Source organism: Ixodes scapularis, unplaced genomic scaffold, assembly GCF_016920785.2.
Source record: "Ixodes scapularis isolate PalLabHiFi unplaced genomic scaffold, ASM1692078v2 PGA_scaffold12__126_contigs__length_90152505, whole genome shotgun sequence".
NCBI lineage: Eukaryota > Metazoa > Arthropoda > Arachnida > Ixodida > Ixodidae > Ixodes > Ixodes scapularis.
This window is the reverse complement of record NW_024609838.1, coordinates 68,319,411-68,328,474: the sequence shown is the minus strand read 5'-3', so window position 1 is coordinate 68,328,474 and position 9,064 is coordinate 68,319,411. Positions and strand designations below refer to the sequence as shown.

The 9,064-nt window shown below is 43.9% G+C and overlaps 1 long non-coding RNA gene across 1 annotated transcript; it reads right to left on the bottom strand.

Annotated features, from left to right (window-relative positions):
• Positions 1-416: 416 nt before the first annotated feature.
• Positions 417-8,087, bottom strand: LOC120846846. Its single transcript, XR_005717125.3, has 4 exons — positions 7,862-8,087; positions 4,254-4,375; positions 1,816-1,934; positions 417-488 (listed from the first exon to the last, which is right to left on the bottom strand). It is a non-coding gene; the product is annotated as an uncharacterized LOC120846846 (long non-coding RNA).
• Positions 8,088-9,064: the final 977 nt, after the last annotated feature.

The window sequence follows — 9,064 nt, the reverse complement described above, 5'->3', positions numbered from 1 at the left end:
GTCACCGTAAAAATGTTGACCGTTTAATTCACTGCCAGTTGGCCATCGTAAGAAGTAAATTGAAGGTACAAAATGCTGGCACAATGAAGCGCTAGCACTTCGTACAACACGTCAGAAAGTATGCAAAATTCGACATAAGTAAGCATTGTCGAATTCTATCATCTTCCCACCGCATTGTGCGACATGCTTAGCATTTCACCGCACATGTTTTGCTGCTTCGATTTACTTCCTACTACTGGTCAACAGACAGTGAATCAAACAATGGGTCATGAAGTCTCCTTAGGTTAGCCATTTTGTGCCTGTAATATACGTGGCATGCTGTTTATTGTAATTGTAGCGTGGTCTTCATGTCTGCAATGCGATCGTTGTGTATGTACATGCAAATGCAATTAAGCCAGAACACACAATAAATTATGTGTAGGATAGAAATAAAAACAGAACATTTATTTACTTGGATGATGAGGACCCAGGTCCATATACCCTCTGATCTGGAAAAGAAAGAAACCAGTCATCAATATAACATATATAAATGTGCCAAAATAGAAGCAATTTAACAGATATGTTGTATAATGTTAGCCACGCTTTATTCACTGTGCAAAGAAACTAATGATGCTGATATTGCTTACAATGTTTGAAAGAAGCTTTATGTGACAACTGAACCCCCCATCCTCTAGCTTAGCTTCTCCTAATCAAGTCAAACTTCATTATATCTCAGTAGCTATATATTAGCCATGTAGTACATGTATTCTGGTTTTCTCGAATACCATATCAGTATCCCAGCACAGCCCCTATATACCTGGGCAAATGAATGAGAGGATATGCACAAAGTTTGGCAGAGAATGCTGCACAAAAATACAGCTATTTTATGGGAAAGCCTACTATTCACTTACTAGACAGACATTTGTCAACTTAAGAGCTGAGTGAGTTTGTTTCAAAATCAGGGGGTGACATTAATTAAGCAGCACACATAGAAATTTACTCCTCCTCTTCATCTAGTTAAGCTGGTTGACTGTTGTTGGCACTAACGTAGAACTAGTCTTTCCCCACCCCCAGAGACTGCAATTCTCTTGCCACCGTGCACTAATGAAAAGGCACCATTAATCTTTCTCTGACATGTTCACACCATAAGAGATATGAATAGTCGTGGCCGGTTGCATCAGGGCGAGCTGCGAACGTCAGGCTTAGCTGGCAGTAGAATCTCTGTGCACTGTGCCTAGTGTCACTTCAGATAAACAAATGGTTAAAGCAGTGTGCTCAGCACTTCAATTTGAGATGATATCCAAAATAAACATGGACAGCTTGTGATGCAGCTGCCACTTACATGCTTCTCATTTTATCGACCTATATTTGCCATGTATAAGAAGATGCACTATAAGATGCATGAAATGATGCACAGCAATGGCATCATTTCTCTTAAAATATATGACTGCATGCTAATCATGTCTCATTTCTAGCATCACATAGACATTTTTTCATGTAATTATAGGCAGCGTAGTAAAGCTATGCTTGAGTTAAGTGAGGCTAGGTAAGTTATGTTTCAACCCAATAGTGTTAATGCAGCAAAAGAACCAGCGTCCAGCGTCGGCATGTCGAGAAAACCCCTCGATGTTTTGCGCCACGATCCCTTGTGCATGCAAGGGATCATAGGATTCCCCCTCCCCACTGCTGCCCTCCCTGCCCTTGCCCCCACCTCCCCTCTCCTCCTCCACCCCCTGCCCTCCCGCTATCGTGTCATACATTAAGGCCGAGCATAAGTGTCCCCCCCATTTTTTTTTTCACACAAGCAGCTGGGTGCTCGATCATTATCATACTCACCAAATTTAGACCCAAGTGCCATTGCTTATGGCTGCTGAAATCTTCCTGGTGCCAAGACCTTGTGTTGAATGAGCTCGAGCTCCATGTTGCATGCCTCGTTCCCACATAGGATGACCGACCTTCAACAGACATATTCAAACAGAACAGAATGAGTAGAAAACCACAGACTGAAAAAATCAAGGAAAGTAACTCCAAGCTAGTGCTGATGTGATGTAAACGGTCAGAGTAATTTCGGAGCACCTTCTGGGCCAGCCAAAAATATATTTTCAAGCAACAAAAGTAAGTTTTGGATTTCGAGAGCACACTTCCTATTCATTCTGTTGTGAATACTACATTAAGATACATCTGTTTGCCTGTCAAAACTAGAAGACAATGCTTGCTTTCCTTTCCCACCCTTGTGTTACCACTAGTGTCAAGTTTAGGGGGAAAAATTCTGTAATATAGTTATTCACAACAATTGCATTTAACAAAGATTTTTATGTTTATTCTAACATGTAAATTTAACTAGTAATATATCCGTTCAAGAAATATTACTACTTGATATGTTCACACTGTGATCAACAATACTAACATCTCCATCATTTAATCCATGCACTAAATAATATACATGTTCAAATTTGTGGGCCATGTTAGTGCGTGAACTTTTTAGGAGACCCTGTACTAGCAAACAACTTGGTTTTTGAAATCTTACACCAACTTAGAATTTTCAGATTATCATTTCTCAACTTCCCTGTCTATTCAAAGACATGTGGACCATATGTTTAAATGACAACTTTCCTTCCCAAGCATGAGCCTCTGCTACAGCGAGACGAGATATGCAGAATCAGTGTGAAACCTGTGGGTACCACCTCTTTGTGGTGCACAAGTGTATGGTTAAGAGTGCGCCCAACAGTGGTGGCTAACTAGATTGGACAGACCACACATAATGCCGAAAATTCCCAAACTTGAAAGCACAGTATCAATTTTACAAAAGTAAAATTGAATAGTATATTGCCCAGAGCAGCAATAAATTTTGATTATTTGCTCAAGCCCACTCTGATGGTCCAGCCATGAAGCAGGGTCTTATTCACTGCTTTCTATAATAATGGGCTGAAGTAATGTGTGGTGAAATGTAGGCATGAGCAGTATCACAACAATGTAAGAAAAAATTTAGGCAAGCTTGATTATGCTCACAAAAGCTATGAAAGGTCAGAATGTGTTGGGCTCATTCAGATGCATGCTGTGTGTGGTTATGCGACCGTCTGACTATGAACGATTCACTATTTGCAGTATGGACAGGTGACCACACACAGATGATGGTTATGTGATCCCATTATTCCCAGAATGGTGACAAGCTGGGTGGGACTCCGCGAACAATTATGCACAAAATCAGCGCAAAAGACGAACACAGAAAGAATGAGACAGGACAGAGCACTACTTACAACTGACATTTTATGAGAGGAAAGAGGAAGACAAAGACAACATTGACGCTAATATAACAGGAAGAAAAAAAAAATACAATAAAGAAAAAAGAAAAATCACAAAAAAAATATATCACAAAAAGATAATAAAAATAAATAAGGAAAAGTCTTAAGTGATAAACTAATAAAAATAAAAATTAAGGAGTCTTTTGCACTAGTTTGGTGTTCTATGTTTATTAACTAGGCCATCAAATTATTTTGGAACAATGGCGACTAGATGCCATGGATCATGGCTAAGTGACCACCATTTATTCACTATTTGCATCTGTCAGTGTGACATGTCAGTCTGTCCAGAGTGTTAGTCACTGGCCTTTGCCACGAAACTCGACTGGCAAAACACATTATTTGTTGAAACCTGACATCCCCTTTTCACAGCATTAAAGAATTCATGCAACTTTACCCAAACGTTTCATAAATTATACACTCATTCGCCAGAATCAATGAAGAACCATTATTGTAAACTGCCTCATCACATCCCCTCCCAGACGGGTAACAGTTGCAAAATTGCTTTCAATATTTCACGAACTAACCTTTCAAGGTACCTGTCTACAGCCGGAAATTTTGCTCTAAAATAAGCTGTGATATCATTGTTTTGCTATCCAGCAGAGATAATTTGATAAAGGTGCCGACTCACGAGAAGTACTAATCAAGCGCCGGATTCAATTTTTCTTTTTTTGCAAAAAACAAAGTGAAAACATTTTTTTTTTTTTGTAAATCCATCACTGGCAGACAAACACACTATACCAGTGGGTAAGGCTTGTAGTTTGCTAAGACAGTGGTCTGTTACAAAACCTTCAGATACCCTTCGTTAGTGGTAAATGTATCCCTGCATCTATCTATCTCTGAGAATTATTCTTCCTCTCTAGTGACAGTGGACTCTAACGCTCATTGAATTGTTTCACCTTCTGCTTCTCTTCAAAATGAGTCTCATGTCCACTTCCCATTTATTAAGTGAACACTGTAGTGAATCATACTTACAGCCTCACACATTCCACTCCAGCTCTGCTATTTTCTTGACCAGGTTAAGTACTCTCTTGCTCACTTCTGACTTGGAGCACTTGGCTCTGGTGCCACGGTCAGGGTTCATGCTCAGGAAACCTCTGCAATAAGCATCAGTGCCATAAAAGAAACATTTCATCCAAGTTGGTAACCTGAAAAGTTAGTCAATTTAGTCATATGTGTCACATATGTATACATGACCGAAGGGAGAGACTAGAAGAAAGTCAAATATTTAGTAAAGAGAATATCAGGTGGGTCCAAACTGCGGCTCGTGAGCCGCATGCATCTCTTCATGCCTCCCTATTGCAGCTCTCCTAACCTGAGGACCCACAAGTTATAACAGGTGGGACCAAACACTAAGCTTGTATACAAAAACGTTACAGTGAGAAGCGGGAGCATATCAAAATATGCAATATTGCTGGAGTTGTTTCGTTGTATATGGGCACAATAAAATGACATGTAATGGTCAGAAGGGGCAAATCAGTTTGAAAGATAAGCTCTATTTTTTTTATTTTCTTGTTTATTTCACCTTTACAAGCCAGGTTGAGGCAGTGTTAGCTTTGTGCTTAAATGTTTCCCTAAAATTGATTTCTGAGCTTTGTTATTACAATCCAGTCCAGCTGCCTGATGAAACACCAAGACCACTGGCCTATGCATACATGCAATTGAAGATGTTTGATTGACTGCGAGAGCAGATACGGGTTTTTATTCACCTGCCTCCATCTTGCATGTGCAGTGCCTTGCGGCGAAATGCATGCACTCGATCTGTGGACTCTGCTCGGGTGCAATTTCAATAAAAAGTACAGCATTGGTGCAGGATGTGGGAGCTATAGTTGTTTGGAGCTGGCGGAAACAATTGGGACAGCTCTCCAATCAGCGAGATATGTGCTCGTCTATTTAACAAATGAGAAGGAAGCTACCAACCAGGGCCGTAACTAAGGAGGGGGGAGGGTTAGGGAGTTCTGCCCCCCCCCCCCCCCCCCCAACATTTTTTTTTCTGGGTACGGCCCTGATGTACCAAACCCCGCAAAGCACTCAAGATATGCGCAGATTTCGTGTTTGTGCCCTCAACCTAAGTACGAATAGAATGGATACGAATTGCAACTGGGGTTTAAAACTTCACGAGAGCGATTGCTCTGAACGTGAAAAATTATTTCGCTGGCAGTCGGTGGTAGGTCGGAGGTCCTCTAGGCTTGGTGGTAGCGGCATGGCGAAGGCAACTAGAGACTTCTCATAAAACACAGGGTCGTCCAGGTGAATCGGCAAAAGTTATGCACCAACTTCTATTCCTTTCCATTACCAGGAATTAAATTCCCGACAGTTTTTTTTCTTTAGGTTACAAGCGATTTGAAAGTATCCTTTTATTACCTTTTCAGCAAAGCGGAGGACCAGCCCCGGTACAGTGCTGGTACATGGTCGGTGCACTTGCAGCCATCCAATTTTAATCTCCACCTCTGCGCATGCGCAGTGCCGCCGGTCGGCTACTGGGTACCAAACCGGGACCGGTCCTCCGGTTTGCTATAACTCTCCATTATATGCCACCGATGTACATGATTCATAGGCGAAAATAGGACAATAGACATTTTCAAAATGGCCGCCGTTGTCCCCGAAACCCCCCCCCCCCCGCCCCCCCCCCCCCCCCGAAATTTCTTTCTGGGTACGGCCCTGGTACCAACTGTGGGTCCATGTCTTTTATGACACTAAATGTGCAAGGTGTTTGCTTTATTTCAATAGGAACAATAAGCGTGGAAATGATATAGATAAAAAGTATGGAGTCCTACTAGGCATCCACATACATATACTAAAATCACAAAACAGGAAATTAACTCTGAAGGAACTCAAGGGTCGATGACAGGCCTTCAGCGTAGCGGATGTTAAAGCAATAGTGACTCGCAAAGAGTGCGCAGCCTATGCCGTAGGGACGTCTGGTATCTTCTGAACCATGAGCCTGCCATCAATGCTGAGTGCGTACTCGTGGGCAGTCCACAGATCATCCCCTACAAAAGTTTAAAAAATGAGAAAATAGTAAACATTCAGATAAGTAGAGTTGCTGACAAGGCATTGAAACAATGGGGCTGGGCTGCACCTCCAGATCGTGGACATTTCAATTAATTGTAAAAACAAAAAGGGAAAAGGGAAGGGGCCCAGCTTCGTCCCTCCCACCCTCACTGCCAGTCTCCCCCCCACATTTCAAACACTTCTAACATTACTTGTTGCCGACAGGAGATGAGATCCTTGGCTCGATTTGCCTTCCCTCCACTATGAGTGAGCTTGTTTAAGTGTAGGCCAGTCGGAATTCTACTCCAGAAAGGGAGAGGATGGGCCGTGAAGGCACCTAGGCAAATGTTCCCTGGTTAGTGGAGGGGAGACATGTGCCACCAAAACTGAACAGGAACCTCGAAGACCCTCTCTCTCCCCAGTTGCACAGGACCACCGCATTCGCATGGATACACGCTGTATTGTTACATCTAGCACATACTTCTATTGGCTGCAAAGAAATCAAATGATTTGTCACTTCTAGCAACTTCGGAAATGTGTGTTGTCGCTATGGGCTATAGGTAGCCATTGTAGATTTCATGAATTGTCTGACAGACATGTGAAACACTTTAAATGATTTGTATTTGATTTAAACTCTGAGACCTGCTTTATATTTAGATATCACTGTTTTTAGGTTTTTATTGTTCTAGGATTTGACATACTTCTTTTGGCTTTTATTTGGAAACTTATTTATTTATTCGTTTGAAATACTGTGGCCCTGTCGTTCTACACAGGAGGGGAAAAAACAACACACAGAAATAACTCAATCATGCACTCACCGTGTGAGGCGAGCGCAGGTAGGTTGCAGCAACCCACGCATGCTCAAAAAATAAACATTTCCACATGCAAAATTTAACCAAACAATTCATTCAGCTGTGCTTCAAATAATTGAGGACTACAACAATTGACAACTTGCTCAGGCAGGGTGTTCCACTAAATAAGAGTCCGACAAAAGAAAGAGTATTTAAATACATCATTTCTGTACTGGTAGGGTGCAATTGCTTTAGTATTGCTTGTTCCTTTGGAGCGTGAATGTTAAGTTTACGTCACCCGTTAAATCGAGCCGAGGTCCACTCGCGCGCAGTTGACCTCTATGAAACCGTAAGATGTGACATCTGAGCCCTACATAAGTAGTGAACTGCAAACAACAAGTTGCGTGCATACATGGAATCTGCCGCGCTCCGAACTCGTGGCTGTCATAATGACGCACATATTCGACCAACGTGGTTGACCCCTTTGAACAAACACGGCAAACAAACATGGTTGTTCAAGCCGTCGCCTCACTAAAGCGAGAAAAGAGTTAAGACCGACAAATCGCGAAAATGCGCAGTATTAATCTGAAGCTATCTTTGGCTGGCTCTCAATCGCTTGTGCTCCCTTCCCGAAAAGGAGCGCGAACGACGATCGACAGCCGGCCAGCGATGCACTCCGTCAACGCACGTGTTGCCGGTTTGTCGGTGTCGGCTCTTTCTCGATCTTGCCGGCAACGGGCATTAATTTTCTCAGAATCAGATCGTGCTTGCCACATTCATATTCAAAATGATACTCACGTTATGTTCGTTTACTATTGGGCCCGCCAAACGCCTCGAGTACTGCGCCGTCAGCCGTCTTGGTAGCCACGGTCGTGCTCCCTACCGCAAACTTTCCTCGCTTTGTTTTCTTCCTTCGGGAAACAAAAGATGGCGACCCGACGGGGGGAACGGCGCTAACGGCGCGAAAGCAGACAAGGCGGCGAAGGTGGCGAAGGTGCGAAAGCAAGGCAGCGCGATGGCGAGGGCTGTGGGCGAGGGTCAAGGCGCGAGCCGCGAGCTGGAGAGCAGCCCGACGACGCAGGCGCAGAAGGCCCCCAACACATCACTTGCGTGCCGTGCGTGTGTCTGGAGCGTGGTGCGAAGTGTGTAGCGCGCCTCGCTTGGGGCGTTCCGCTTCTTTCCTTCCGTCGCCGTGCCTTCTCTCGTTCCACTTCTTTCCTCCCGTCGCCGTACCCTTTTCACTCGAAAAACATTGTCAACATACCGTATTTTTTTTTACGGTGGGCGCCCCGTGACGTTCACGGTCAGGTGACTGTTTATTTCACGGTCATTTTTTACAGTGTATTGCGAGCAAAGTGAGTGAGTGTCATGCCGAACAAATGAAACGCGATCTAAGAATATTTGTTTTCGCAGGCCAGGTGCGCTGCAAAACTTGAGTGCTCCAAGCGCCCGCAGAGCGATTTCGAAGGCGCGTACATGCTACAGTTCTTTGTTGCAAACTAGGTCAGCTCAGGATCTCTTTCTCTAAACAGCTCGGTGAACGGAAACCGACTCTCACATATAAAAGTAGACGAGCTCGTCGAGCTGTGCTAGTTGGCCACTCCGCAGCATGGAGAAAGAGAGAATAAACTTCATTAAGGATTCAACGGCTACGTGGGTGTCCCCGCAGAGGCGGCGGCCAAGGGCCCTTGGGCCTTGGCGACGTCTTCTGCACGCTGGCATAGAGTTAATATTCTAGAGGGAAAGATCCAATGGCCCGATGCATGGGGGCCGCTTGGGAACGGAGAGGCATAAACGCGGACATCGGCGGTCCCGGCTGGCGGTCCCGATGAGTCTATTTCGCTGACGACGCCTTATTACGCACAAAAGACCATCAACATATCACCTGGAAGGTCTGCATCTTGCTCTTTTCTAGCTTAGTTCGCAGAATAACACCGGAATCATGCACTATATAAAAGTAGATGAAGTTATCAAGCACTCGGGCAACTTCACCTCCTCGCG